This window comes from Rousettus aegyptiacus, unplaced genomic scaffold (assembly GCF_014176215.1).
Source record: "Rousettus aegyptiacus isolate mRouAeg1 unplaced genomic scaffold, mRouAeg1.p scaffold_m13_p_5, whole genome shotgun sequence".
Lineage (NCBI taxonomy): Eukaryota > Metazoa > Chordata > Mammalia > Chiroptera > Pteropodidae > Rousettus > Rousettus aegyptiacus.
Genome location: NW_023416308.1, coordinates 48,454,627 through 48,469,653, shown reverse-complemented (window position 1 = coordinate 48,469,653; position 15,027 = coordinate 48,454,627). Strand labels below are relative to the sequence as shown.

General features: G+C 33.2%; 1 protein-coding gene across 1 annotated transcript in view; it reads left to right on the top strand.

Annotated features, from left to right (window-relative positions):
* Positions 1–15,027, top strand: part of DDX10 (DEAD-box helicase 10) — a 234,327-nt gene that overhangs the window by 122,916 nt on the left and 96,384 nt on the right. The gene's annotated exons all lie outside the window — the stretch shown is intronic.

Sequence of the window (15,027 nt, the reverse complement as noted above, 5' to 3'; positions counted from 1 at the left end):
AGATCTCTACTCAAGTGTATGTTCTTCAGAAAGTCCTCTTTATCTAAAACTCTTCATTCCACCTGTTGCTTCCTAGCCCCTTACTCTGCCTTTATTTGTTTCTAGCACGTAAAGCTTCTTTATGCATTCTTCCTCTCGCTTTCCCTGCCCCTTTCCCTGTGTGTGTCCCTAGTAGAATGCAAGCTCCATTATATCCTCAGTGCCTAAGATAGAACTGGGAGTATAGTATATATCCAGTTAGTGTTTGTTGACTAAATGACTGAGCTTCCTTTATTTATTTTAATTATGTTGTATTGCTTCTAATCCAACAAAGAATTTGAAGTAACTTTAAAAATACTTTTCAATGTAAGAAAATGGAAAATAACAGGCATGCAAAATAGAACAGAAATGACTGGTGGGAAATTTAATAGGCAGGTTATGCAAGGTTTTGGTTCTTAAATATGGATCAGGAATTTGGCTCTGAGATCTTCACTGCTAAAACACAAAGAACATTTTTTTCCATAGGAGAAAACATTCTTCTACTCTGAAGACGAACAGTTTTTCTTTGCAACTCAACTACTGTACTATAAGATATAAAATAATAAATTTTATGTGGCAATGATTAATACCTGTTCTTAAGGTAAACTAGAGAGACGATACCAGGATAAAGTTCAGGGAAAGCAGCTTTCTGGAAACTGACTGATAAGATACTCATACACATTCATATGTCTTCCTTCTCTCTGTTCTCCCACCCCCACCACCCTCAGATATGCACGTGTGCTTCTCTGAGTAAGGTAGAGCTAATTTTAACATGACTGTCAAGGTACAGCTCTTTCTGACAGAGTAGTGAGACATAGTTCGCTCATCATTCTTAAAATGGGCCGCTCATTCCAAAGAAGGTTGAATACTAGCCAGATACCACGCCTTCAGTAGAATGAGGCTTCTTTTAGGTGCTCAAATAAACAACTGGTGATAGTATGATTTTATCAGATCACTCTATGATAGTTTGTGGTCTTTATCAGGAAAGTTTGATATCCAGCGCCTCGAATTCAGAATTAATGAGGCAAATTATTATTGAGTTTCGCATTATCATAACTCCAGAAATCTTAATATACTAAAGTAGAATTAATTGCATTTTAATAGAGAAAATTCCCATTAGTTCAACCTGTTTACTTAATTAGATTTAAATTGAATGTATTCAGAATTAGTCTGAGGTAAATCTTTTATTAGGATCATAATTATTTATTGCTTTTATTTATTAATGACTCAACCAAATCCTTGATATTATCATATGGCTTAAATAATTCAAGTTTTTTTTTTTTTTTTGAGAAGAAACAGTCTAGAGTTATAAATAATACTGGTCAGTAATAACATACTAACTTTGAAATGACCAAACTGAGTTCCAAAGATTTATTTCATGTTCCAATATGCTCTTTTGGACTTTACCACATCTTGTCTTATATCTCAGGCATTCTTTTGGTATAAGAGAGAATATTTGGGAGATAGAAGACAGTTATTATGTATCCTATCAGTAGTTGGTTAAGAAATTCTATTTCTTTTGGTTTGTTTTGTTTTCCAATTTGGAATTGATTGGTCAGTTGGGTGTCTGTTGGGGGTAAAAAGATTTGGCAGTATGGTGCAGTGTTTTTCCAACACATCACTGATCATGAGAAAAATTTGTTTTCATAGAGCTTTTCTTCTCCTTTGTTCCTCTGTTGTGATTTTGTTTCAGATCGTCTTCTTTTATTACTGTAACTGTCTTAACTCTGCATAGCTGTTCTTTCCTTTGTGTTTTGTTCTATATGTGCTGTCTGTTTTGTTCCATCGTCCTCCCTGAAGTTCATCACACAACTCTTATTACCTATCTAATCCCCCATCTATAATTACTATTATCTTTTTCCTAGAGTGACATAAAAAAATACAATTTGTCTTTGTTTTTCAGTACCAGCACAGACTTCTCAAGGATAACACTGGAATTTGAAAAAAAGCATTTCGATTGAGATTTTGACCAATATTAACTGCTTATTCAGTTTGGAAACTACACAAATTTTTTAGTGAAAATATTAATTTTCCTTATTGTTTTCCATTGATGTAATTTACTCTTTAAAAAAATATACAGGAAAGATAGCAGTAGGTGTTCCAGTGCAGCACATACATATTTTCTTTAGTGAATTCTCTCTCAAAGGATTTGTTCAACTAGAAACTGTGTATCTAGCTCTGAGGGAGGTTTTGACTTCCAGCATTTGGGGAGTATGCTAAACCATCCTAGAGTGCTTCTAGAGTTTATTTTAATAAGTGACATTGTGGATTCCTGAGAAGAGCCTACTCTTATTTTGGGAGTACAAATTTTGAAGTTTCATGGGCATATGTTTAGAGGCTGCTTCTGTCCCTTTAACTGGATAATTGTTTAACTTGTCAGTTTCATCACCTGTCAGATCCAGGCATTACCTCAAAAGGGAAGTATGAGGAATAAATGAACAATTAAACATCTAACATGGTGTTTGGCAGATGGCATCTCTAATTACTGTTCTGTAAACTCCTCAAAGAAATGTTTAATGACTTTTTTTTTTGATTTGCCTGGTAATTCAATCTGGATTGTCACTTGTCATGCATTGCAGTTTAGGACAAATTCAGCAACATCATTGCGCAGATTTAAGGAATAAGCTTTATTGGGAAAAGAGGGATATTTTATGGAGAAAAGCCAGCATCAACAAGAAGAGTGAGGCATCTCCTTGTTATTCTATATAGAGGGATGCCAGAGTTTTGGCAATACTTAAACATAGATTTTCATTTTAGTGAAGGTATGCTATCTCATATTATTATTCTTATTCTGTTCTTTAAAATACACCATTCCTAAAATAGTGGCATACAAAGCCAAATATAGCAGTGATTAAAAATACTGACATTATTAAGTACAGAACTTAGAAGGATGAAAAGGCCTCCCAAGATCACCTAGAGAAATGATAATGTGTGTACACACATGCAAAGGTTAAGAGAATTTCAAGATCATGCAGCTGGTACCAGCAAAGTTTGGGCTAGAACTCTAAATCTTCCAAACACCTAATCTGTGCTATGACCTTGATACTACATATGCCAACAATATCTTAGACAGAGGCATCTTAGAGACTACACTTTCCTTCGAGAATCATAATTTTTCTGAACAATACTAAGAGACCCCATAAAATGGACATCAAGAGCTGGTCGGCAGCAAATGTTTTTAAAATGGAAAGAATCCCTCAAGGAATTTATTTAAAAAGGGTTCTTTTTTTTTTTCATAGAAGGACTGTAGCTATGACTAAATCTGACCTCTAATTTTTTATCTCCCAAAAGCATAACATCTAGGAAAAAGTATTCTGTCCTTCAGTGTTCTACTACTTTGTCTTTTTTTAATTCCTGGCAAATTACAGGTTGAGCATTCAAGTGATTAACACAATTTTCATCTGCCCTTCCTAGCACTTAAAATATTGAAAAATTTTGACAGCCTTTAAGAAGATGGTGACAGATTCTTGCTAATTTGTTTACTTTTTTCTCCATCTTAGAATAAGTCCCTACTATTCCATTAGTAAATTCGTAATAGCAAAATGTAATATTTTGAATTACAGCTTACTAAAAACTACTGTAAACTGCAATTACCAAATAATTAAAATGAAGTTTTTGGAAAACTCTGAACTCTATAAGCTACATTGCCAAGCAACTTTTTTTTTTTTTTTTTAAAAAATAACTCTTCTTACTGCCCCATCTACAGACTAGAAAATGCAGAAGCTATCAATATGCTTGAAATTCTCTCCTAAAAGGCAAATGTAAGTCAATTAAGTAAAATTTGACACTGGCTATCAAAATTTTGAGATTTTTTCTCACTTTCTGCCCTCAGCTATTTCAGTGATATCTCTCATGGCATTTCTTATAGTCTACTTCTAATTTTAAGATATTCTTCTGTACTTCTACTTTACCTCTCTTAGACACTAAACTCCTTAGAGGATAGGGATTTTCTTACCTTTTAAATCCTAGAATAAGTACCTACACTGCGCCTGAACTAACCAGTAACTATTTGTGCTGCTGAGCTGAGTCTGGGCAAATTAAGACCGATTTTTAATAGTATAGAAATAAACAAACAGAGTATTTCACATTTATTTGATACTGTTTTGTTGAGAAAACTGATTGATTGACCCTGGGCAATAAAGTATTATGCAAGAAATAGATCTGTCTGAAAATGCTGTCAGAACTCACTGTGGGTGCCTAGTCAATGAGCTGTGATTACTCCTTCATCCCCTTCTCCCAATCAGAGAAGCTGCAGCCACACTCGGCTTTGAACAGGATGGGGGGTTCTTCCCTTAGCAGAGCAGACCCAATTTCCCATGAGCCCCAGGTCTCCACATGCTGGACAGATGAATTTTTCAGCTGATTGCAGGCATCCATGCTGTACTGTCTGGTTCCCAACTAGTTAGTGTGACTGTTCACTATAAGGTTAAGTCTACTAATTATTTTTTTTCCCCCTATGGAAAACAAAAACAAAAACAAAACAAACCCTTTTTAAATGAATTCCTTGAGGGATTCTTTCCATTTTAAAAACATTTGCTGCCGACCAGCTCTTGATGTCCATTTTATGGGGTCTCTTAGTATTGTTCAGAAAAATTATGATTCTCGAAGGAAAGTGTAGTCTCTAAGATGCCTCTGTCTAAGATATTGTTGGCATATGTAGTATCAAGGTCATAGCACAGATTAGGTGTTTGGAAGATTTAGAGTTCTAGCCCAAACTTTGCTGGTACCAGCTGCATGATCTTGAAATTCTCTTAACCTTTGCATGTGTGTACACACATTATCATTTCTCTAGGTGATCTTGGGAGGCCTTTTCATCCTTCTAAGTTCTGTACTTAATAATGTCAGTATTTTTAATCACTGCTATATTTGGCTTTGTATGCCACTATTTTAGGAATGGTGTATTATAAAGAATATCCAATTTTAAGTGATTAAACATCATCCAAGCACATCTTGTTGAAATGTGGTACATGTAGGCTGGCCAATAACTTTTTAGTACTTTTTGCTTAGCTAACTTTCTTACACAGTAGAAGGCAGAGCTTGAAAATTTTACATGTAGTTATGAACATGGCTTGGACTGGATATATTAGTGTTGCTTGCTATTTCTCTTTCATTTAAGATACATCCCATACATGTCTTGTGATTTATAATGTCAGCCAGTTTAGAAGAATGTCAGACATCAGAACCATAGACAATCGGAAACAGTGATTACCTTGCATTGGCATCAGGATTTCTTAAATGTCTTAAAATAGCATGTCAGAAATGGCTTAACTAACCAGGTACCAAGCATAGTTTGAGTTTAGTGTATATCTTAGTTCTATTACTGTAGTTCTTTGTGAAGGCTTTAAATCATATAGAGATTCTCTTTCTGTAATTTGGAGTATAGGTGCACATGCATGTGTATATACAACTTTTTAAATTGGTGGTTCAGTTACTAGTATTATGTGGCATTTGCTTGTTAGACTTTATGATGAATAGATTTTCCGAAGCTCATCACAGTAACCAGACTGCCAAATAATTTGTTATTCTTTCAGGTATTGGAGCCAGCTATGGAATTCTCAGTTAAACTTGTAAATGCATGTTGTTGAATGTTATATTGATGCCACCTCATTTTGGTCAAATTCTGATTGATTTAGCTACTGGTACATTATTGCTTACTTGGAAGGAAGGTGGTAGGGGCATAGTTAGTTGGCTCATATGCTCCCCCAAGAGAAACATACCTTAGTATCATATTGTTTACAGTAGTTTCAGAAATGCCGCCCAGGTCTTTTAACTTAGTTATTGCCTCACTTATATAGTCTATCTCCCTTAATGCTGTTAACTCAATGGTCATGTATGTAATTAGCTTTCCTTTTTATACTACTTTTTTTTGTGTGTGTATGTAACTTATAGTATTTCTAAGTTCTAGAAGAATTCCTAAAGTTGTAGGAGACAACAGAAATTAATGTTGCAAATTTGAACACAGAAATTAATCTGTACTGTAATTTTTCGAAATCTAAAAAGAGACAAAAATGTATGTATCAAGCTCCATTTCTCTAAATTGCTTCCAGCTGCTTGCCTTCTAATATAGAGATATTTATTAAAAGTGACAGGTTAAAAATTGGTTTCCTAAGGCAAAATATGACTGGATCCATAATTTTGTTAAAGAACAGGAAATATCTGGCTTTTTTTTTTTTTTTGAGGGGCATGATGTGGAGCAAATAATACATATTTTTTGGCTAGCAAAACAGAACAGCGTAAACAGCCTAGACAAGTTCAGTGAACTAAAGAAAATTTCTTAAGGTAGTAAATGATGAATATGAAATTATTCTTTATGCTTTCCAACTGTATAAGTAAGTGTTCGAAAGGTAGACAATGATGGATTTGGCTGTCCATGAAACTCAGTTGGGGATGAGGCTTAAAGAAAGTAAGGAAATAGCAAAGTAAAATATGGCTTGGGTGGGAAAAAAAAATTAAATCTTATCTAGATTAATTGGGGGCATTGAAAGATTTAAAGAATTATTACCCTGAAATGCTATAAAGAGGATTTTTAGAACCAAGGAAAATTTTATGTTAATTCTGACAAGAAATTGATGACAAAGATAAATATAGTGAAGAAAAATATACTGGAATTTGAATGAGGGTTTGGTGGAGGAACATCTGAAAAGTGAGAGAAGGAATAGATGGAAATAGAAACTGTATTGGAGATCTGAAAGTTATTTTTCTGAAAGCATTCTGTAGTATAGGTGGCAGGTACAAACTCAGGAAATGTTTATATTAGATTAAAAAGCAGCTTCTGGAAGATATTCCAAGCCTGTGGATTCAGGCAGTAGGAATCTTGAAGGAGGAATTGAGCAATCAAAAAACATTACATAGAATGATTGTGCCTTATGATTCTCCATAACCGGAAGGAAGTGCAGACAAAGCTTGTCACTACATGTCACTACATAGGTTTTGGTTGGAGGTTGGCGGGGGGTGGGGGAGAAATAAGCATTGCTCAATTGTCTATTTAGCCATTAATGATGGATGACCCATTAAGATTAAGATGATTTTAAAAGAACATGATTATTTCATAATATTTTGTCAGTGTTGCTTAATGTACTGTAGTATTCATTAACCATTTTCATCACTTTACACATTGGAATTGCAATTCACAGACTACATAGAAAATAGTAGTTCTTGCATGGCTTTATTGACCATATGGAATAGAGAAAGCGATTAACATTTGCTTGTCGTTTGTTTCTTATAATCACAAGGACTAATCTAGCATTTGAAAATGAGGAACTTTTACAGGGGATGTATGTGCACATCTATGTGATTTTGTGTTTGGAATAAACATACATTGTCAACAAAATATAAAAAATATTGGATTTCTAGAATGTATCTTTAGGTGGTCTTGTAGATTAAATTTATGAAGTGTCAATATTGAGTAATGAGACAAGTATCTCATACACAAAAATTCTGTAACAACTATGATTCTCATCAGAAAGTAGGGTTGAGGCTTTGTAATTTGAAGTGATGTATTAAGTATTTAAAATTTATATTTGGATGCAAAAATAATTATTTTAAAAACAATACAAATACAGAAAATAGAATCAGAAAAAACTGTTCTTAATGAGCCATGAACTAAAAAAAATTGAAAAAAGATGTAAGTTTCTTAAAACAGCAATTTTCTAACTTTCTTTCAAAGCTGCTAGAAATTTAAAAGGCATATATTGACTCAAATTATGATGCTGTAACGTAAGGCAGTTTGAATAAAAATCAGCTAGGTACTGCAGAATATGAACAACAGAGTGAAATGCTCCTTAGTTTAAATTATGCATCCTTGACAAATTGCTGAATTTATCTAAGCTTTGGTTTTCTAACTTAAATTATCAGGGACAAGATTTGACTCCTTGTTGTTATGAACAGCAAATGAAGTTATGCTTTATTCAAGTGAGAATTTGTTCACGATTCTCCTTTCAAGAAATATTTATTGAATGCTTCGTATATGCCAGCCTCTCTGTGATGCCCAGGGAATGCAAATGTAATACAAATGGTTTTAACCCTCATAAAGATTATAATTTGTTAGGAAAAACAAAACAAGTAAACAAGTGATTACTAGAGTTTACTATAATGGCAACAAGAGTGAATGAAAAGTCTGTTTAACAGCTAATATGAATCTACTCTAGAAATAATGGTAACTGAGACAGGTAGAGGTAGCACTGGCTTTCATCATTTTCTTGAATTCTTCTATTCCTGATTTCACAAATATGACTAAATTTATACATATTACCAAAGCTTATTATAATTTGTCTTCTATTAAACTTTAAACAATGAAATTGGTAAATGTGGACAGTTAAAAAAATCTTACGAGATTTAATAGACCATTATTAGATTATTTTTGTGATTTATAGTTTATACATTGTTTTATATCATTTAGTTGATCTGTATTTCAGGGTCTGTTGTGTTCTTCCCTTGCATAGTCCACCCTACTCTCCATGCTGTTTAATTCGAGGACTATCGCTTTGTCTTAAGTGTACATTTGTGTAGGAATTCTGAAAAAGATAGACTGTGTTCCTGTAATAACATTTTAAGCTGAAGTCCAATATATTCTAAGTGGCTCTTAATTTTATTTTCAATTGTGGTAGTATTCCTATAACGTAAAATTTACCACATTAACCCTTTTTAAATGTAATGTTCGGTAGTGTTAAGTATGTCCACATTGTTGTGCAGCCAATCTCCAGACCTCCAGACCTCTTCTCATCTTGCAAAATTGTGACTCTCTACTCTCTATTCTTTAAGTGGCTCTTAATTTTAAAACTATAGTTTTTGCAAAGATTTTACCAACATAACATTGCTACTTGTGGCGGTGTTTATTTCTTTTCTTTTTTCCCCAGTTTTACTAAGGAATAATTGACGGATAAAATTGTATGTATTTAAAATGTGCAACATGATGTTTTTGTATACATATGTGGTGTGAAATGATTACCAAGATCAAAATAACTAACATATCTATCACCTCACAGTTTTTTTGTGTGATGAGAATGTTTAAGATCTATTCTCAGCAAATATCAGGTATACAATATATTATTAACTATAGTCACCATGCTCCCCATTAGCTACTCAGAACTTACTCATAACTGAAAGTTTAATCTGTCTTTTCATTTCTCCTCTCCCCAGCCCCTGACAAGTGTTCTGTTTCTGTGAAATTGGCTTTTTTCCCCCATTAAAGATTCCACATATAAGTGATATTATAGGATATTTGTCTTTTCTGCCTGATTTATTTCACTTGACATAATGCCCTCCAGCTTCACCCCATGTTGTTGCAAATGGCAGAATTCTTTCTCATGGCTGAATAATATTCCATGGTATTCATATACCACATTGTCTTGTTCTGTTCATCCTTTGCCAGACACGTAAATTGTTTCCATATCTTGCCTATTTTGAATAATGCTGCAGAAAACATAGTTGTGCAGCTATCTCTTCTGGATAAGATACTGATTTTGTTTCCTTTGGCTATATACCCAGGAGTAGATTGTTGGATCAGATCATAGTTTCTATTTTTAATTTTTTTGAGGAACCACATACTGTTTTTCACTGTGGCTGAACTAATTTGCATTTCCACCATCAGTGTACAAGGGTTTTCTTTTCTCTACATCCTTGCCAACACTTGTTATCTCTTGTCTTTTTGATAATAGCTATCCTAACAGGTGTGAAGTGTTATCTAATTGTGGTTTTGGTTTCATTTCCTTGATGATTAATACTTCTAGAAGAAAATATAGGGAAAAAGCTCCTTAATATTGGTCTTGGCAATGATCTTTTGGATAAGATACCAAAAGCACAGGCAACAAAAATAAACAATGGGGCTACATCAAACTAAAAAGTTTTTGCACAGCAAAGGAAGCAATAAAAAGGCAACCTATGGAATGGGAGAAAATATTTTCCAATCATTTATCTAATAAGGGGTTAATATCTGAGATATGTAAGGAATTTATATAACTCAAAAACGAAATAATGATGATAATAATCATAATAATAATCCAATTAAATAATGGGCAAAGGACCTTCATAGACTTTTTTCCAAAGGAAACATACAACATACAAATAGTCAATAGGTATATGTAAAGTGTTCAGGATTACTAATCATCAGGGAAGTTTATTTCTTAAGAAAAGATTTTGTAGATGGCTTTAAAATGTCAAACAGTGCATCCTTAATTTGCACTGTAAAATTAGAATATGTGAAATATTGTAGTTCATTAAATAAATTTAGGATGACAAAGGAAATATGCTTACACAGCAGGTGGTTTTGCTTTTTTTTTTTTTTTTTTTTTAAATCAACTTCTAGGAATGTTTGGTTATATAGGCAATGGAAATATCTAAAGTACACTTGGACTTTGAAGAGACTGTTTATAAGTGCTAGGAAATGCCCTTATCTTTCATAGGAGGGCTTAGGCTATAGTAGGTAATTTTTTGAAGTCTCCACCAAGCTTGATAGTTCTTTATTTTGTTGATTCCTTCTGTTTTTAGATACAGTTGCAATTATAAACTTTTAATTATTCAGTGATGCATGTGGGAGCTACTTTAAGGAAACAAAAATCTCAATCTTTAATTCTAACTTTCATTTCCTTATGCAATATGGATACTTTTTCTTTTGCAATATGATACTTTTATTTTTCCAAGGTATCTAGTAGTAATGTTTATGTGAAGTTAGGTACCCCACCTCCCTTTCCCCTCCAGGAAGGTAAATCTTTATTTAAGCTAAATGTTATTTTAAAGAGTAACAGCCTAGCTAATATCTGTACTAAGGTAGATTTTTTCCACTGATTATACTTTGCATCTTTTTGTAGCCAATGTTAACTAACATGGTCCTTTTAATAGGAACTATTATTGTTTATGCTATGGTTCATGTTTTTGTTTTTTTAATATGTTATATTAGTTTCAGTGTACAGCATACTCGTTAGACATTTATATAATTTACAAAGTGATCCCCCCAATTGGTCTAGTATCCACCTAGCACTATGCATAGCCATTACTATAGTATTTAACTATATACCCTGTGCTGTACTTTACATCCATGTGACTGTTTTGTAACTACCAATTTGTACATCTTAATTTGCTGTTCTTTTATCTTCTAAGTTATTTGTGGCAGCCTCCTACAGCTATCACAGGACTTTGAGAATGATTTGATGCTTTATCAGTTTTGGATTTTATGATATTTTCCTTTTGGCATTTTATTTTGAAGTCTAGCACACATGCTGTGGAAGAAGTGCAAATAGAAATGAAAATTGCATTTTGATGTTTTACATCGTAAGAAAATCTTTAATAATACTTTCTGCCTGCTGCAAATTTCATCTTAGTACCAATAATATAAAGTCTCATAGTCAAACTAGAACTCTTCTCAAACAATAAATAACTTTATATTTTTTGTGACTTAATGAATAGAAATTTAAAATTATTAATGAGCACTTTCCTCCTTGGCCAAGAGCCAATGTTGAAACTTTTAAGAAAAGTAAAATATGCATTTTAATTGCAGATTTAATTTAAGTTAAATTTATTTTTTTTAAAGTCTTTCAGTTGGAAGGGTATTTCTAAGTATGGCACCAACCCAGACAATTTTATTTTAAAAAATTTATTGCATAACAATTAAAAATATACACTTGGCAAAAAAATAAAAAATAAATAAATAAAACAAAATATTTCTCCATATGGCAAAGTCTAAACATAAATGATGAAGTGGGAGAAAATGTTAACGGATCTTAAACAAATGAAGAAATCCCAGCAATTAATAAATGAAATGACAGGAATCAATAAAAATATTGGTAAAGAATGTGTACAATGATGCACAGGAAAAAAATGCCTTTGTAAAGATATTCTGCCATGCTTAAAATAATACAAATGCAAATTAAAACTTCCCTGAGATGATATTTTTTCACTTAGTTGACTGGCAAACATAAAGCCTAATAATTTGTTTGAATAGATGTGGAGAATTGGTGACTCTCAAATTTTTGGTGGGAGTATAAATTTGTATAACTTCTGTGGAGGGTTACTTGGAAATATTTTTTGAAATTTAAATGCACCTACTGTGAGCACTTCAATTTTAGAAATGTATCCTAGATATATATATATGCATATGTGTATGAAGATGTATAAACATGGCTATTCATTGCAGGGACAGCACTTGTAGTAATTTGGTGTTCTTGAATGGGTAGGAAGTCTCTGGAAGGATACAGGAAAAGCTAGTAACAGCGCTTGCTTGATTCTTGGGAGGTAAGCTGAGGTGGGTGAAGAGGACGTGAATGGCAATTTTTAAACTGAATATCCTTTACAAAATAAAGGAGCTTGTATTACCTGCTAGAAATAATACTCAAAAGAATGACATTGAACTAAGCCATATGTGAAGTATGCCATTAGTGGACATACAGAAGGTATTTGTTATCACCGATGAGCCAGTATGCAGCAGTGTTTGATTGTATGCCAATCAATTCAAACATCTGTCCCTCAAAAGGAAGTTTTCTTTGACTTCTAAAGGCATACCCTATTACATTGATTTATTCATACTGTGTATTTTTTTCTGTACACTACTACACTTGTGATTGAATAATATTTTTCACTGGTTTAATTTTATTTTTCCACTGATAGAGTTAGGCTCACTGAGAGTCGGTAGTCAGCCTGTCTTTTTCACTGCTGGGGCCCCAGTATGTACTGCGTTATCTTGCGTATTATTGATAGTGGATATTTGAGTGAAGAATGACTTCTAGAGTATCAGAACAAAGCTATGCCTGTAGGGAAAATATAATAAAAATGTGGGTTTTTTCACCCATGTCGGCATTTCTGTTCATTCTTTCAGTGGCGTCCCCCAAACAAACAAAAAAAATTAACTTTTTTTTTTTTTTTGAGGGAGAGATCAGAGATCCCTTTTAGAAACCATTATAAACCATAAATATACAAAGATGCAAATACCCCCAAATTTTGTTGCATAATTTCAGTGGTTTTATGGATTTCCCTAAAGCTCTTCCAATTGACCCTCATTACTCCAGGATTACACTCTGCAGGGTTGTTTTCCTGACTGAGCTGTGTTCTGTTCTGACGGTTTTTGGCATCTTTACTTCCTGTTATTTCTCTCATTCCTGGGACTGGGGTTTTATATTTTATTACAAAAAATTTCAAACATACAGAAAAATCAAAAAATATACTCTTGGACACCAAGATAGCCACCACTTGTATTCTACAATTAACCCTTTACCATATTAGTTTTATCATGCAATTCTCCATTTACTCATCCATCATGCTTTATTTAGCACATTTCAGAGTAAGTTTCCAACATCATATACTTTCTGTTACATACTTCAGTTTGCCTGATGTTAACTAAAGTTCAATATTTGCTTATAGAATTCTTTTTTGAGGTAGAAATTTATGTAGAACAAAATGCACCAATTTAAGTGTAACACTAGATAAGTTTTGACAAATGTATGTACCCGTGTAACTCAAACTCTTGTCAAGATATAGAACATCACCATCACCCTCAGACAGTTTGCTCCTGTTGCAAACTTTCCTAGTATTTTTTTAAAGTGATTATAACTTACTTTTGTTTGATATTTTTACATTTTCATGAGCCTCTTAAGTTTGATCAGCAGTCTCTGTATTATTAATAGAGGTGTAATGGCAGAGTATCAGCCAGCCCAAGATCCTTAAGAATTGACCTAACCATAAAACCCAGAAGATCCCACAGGAGTCAGTAACATAGTTGCCAAGCCTGGCGGTCTGTTGGTGGTGGTCTTTGATAAGTGTTTGTGGAGAGAAAGTTGTAGAAGTTATGATTGTGAGGAAGGGGAGGAGGGACTTTTATTAATGCCCTAGGTTCACATGGTATCATGCAGATAGCAACTTATTTCAGTAACGAACTTCCTGCCATCCTATTCCCTTACAGTTTAGGAGTTTTACCATCACACAGTTGACTCATTTGCTCTCAGAAGCGAGATAAGGAAATGAAGAAATACTGTAATATTGCCGGAGGGAAAATAATAGTAATGTATCTTAGAACACAGTGTTGGGGAGGGGTTTCTGTGGGATGGGCACACCAATTTAGGGCATTATGCCACCAGATGGTAACATTCATGCAGTCACTGGGGAGTGGAGGAGATGGGGTGTCCCATGGGAAGAAGAAATGCAAAACCTCTCTTTTTGTAGAAATCTTGTCAGATATAGTGATTGTAGCATATTGATGTCTCCATCTGATGTAATAAAAATTACCTCAGAGGAGATTATTCTTTTTTGTAAACATTTTATGGATTTAAAATCCTAGTAGATTCTTAAGTACTAATTGATTTGTGGTTTGATACTATGGTTTGCATATAGTAAGAATCAGAAATACAAAAGCAGTGTTAGTAATACTCACATAACAGAACCATCAGTGCCAAGACTTTCTTGTACTTAAGTCATAACATTATTACATATGCTCTAGCTGATTTTCATAAATATTTTCATCATCTAGAAATGTAATTTATTAATAACTTGTCACAAATCTATTTTACTAAGTTTATTGTTTTGATTTTATGGTGTTTTATTTTTAAGCATTTTTGTATTTACATTGTTAATAATATTTACTTTATTGAATGAATTGTTCTTTTTGTGCATATTTATTACATAATGTAACAGTTGTAACTAATGTATAGCTTCTCAATGCTTCTGCTAATTCTTGTTTCTTAGATCAGTCCCTCTTTTTCTTACTTTTCCTTTGCTGGTTCCCTATGGTAAAGAGTTTAAAAACCAATCAACTAGAAAGCTCTAAGTCTGGGATTTTGCATATTAAGAAGAGTCTGTGCAGTTGGCACAGTTTCTTTAGGTAGCATGAAATCAATATTTAATAGTGGTTATTTGAGGTTTATCTAACACATATTTTGTATATTTTACATTTATTACTAACCTCTTCCTAGCAACCCTACGAGAAAGGTACTGTTACCCTCAATTTACAACTAAAGCACAAAGATTAAAGTAACTTGCTCTTCTTTCACAGCTCATAAGTGGCAGAGCTTGAATTCAAAGCCATTTTCT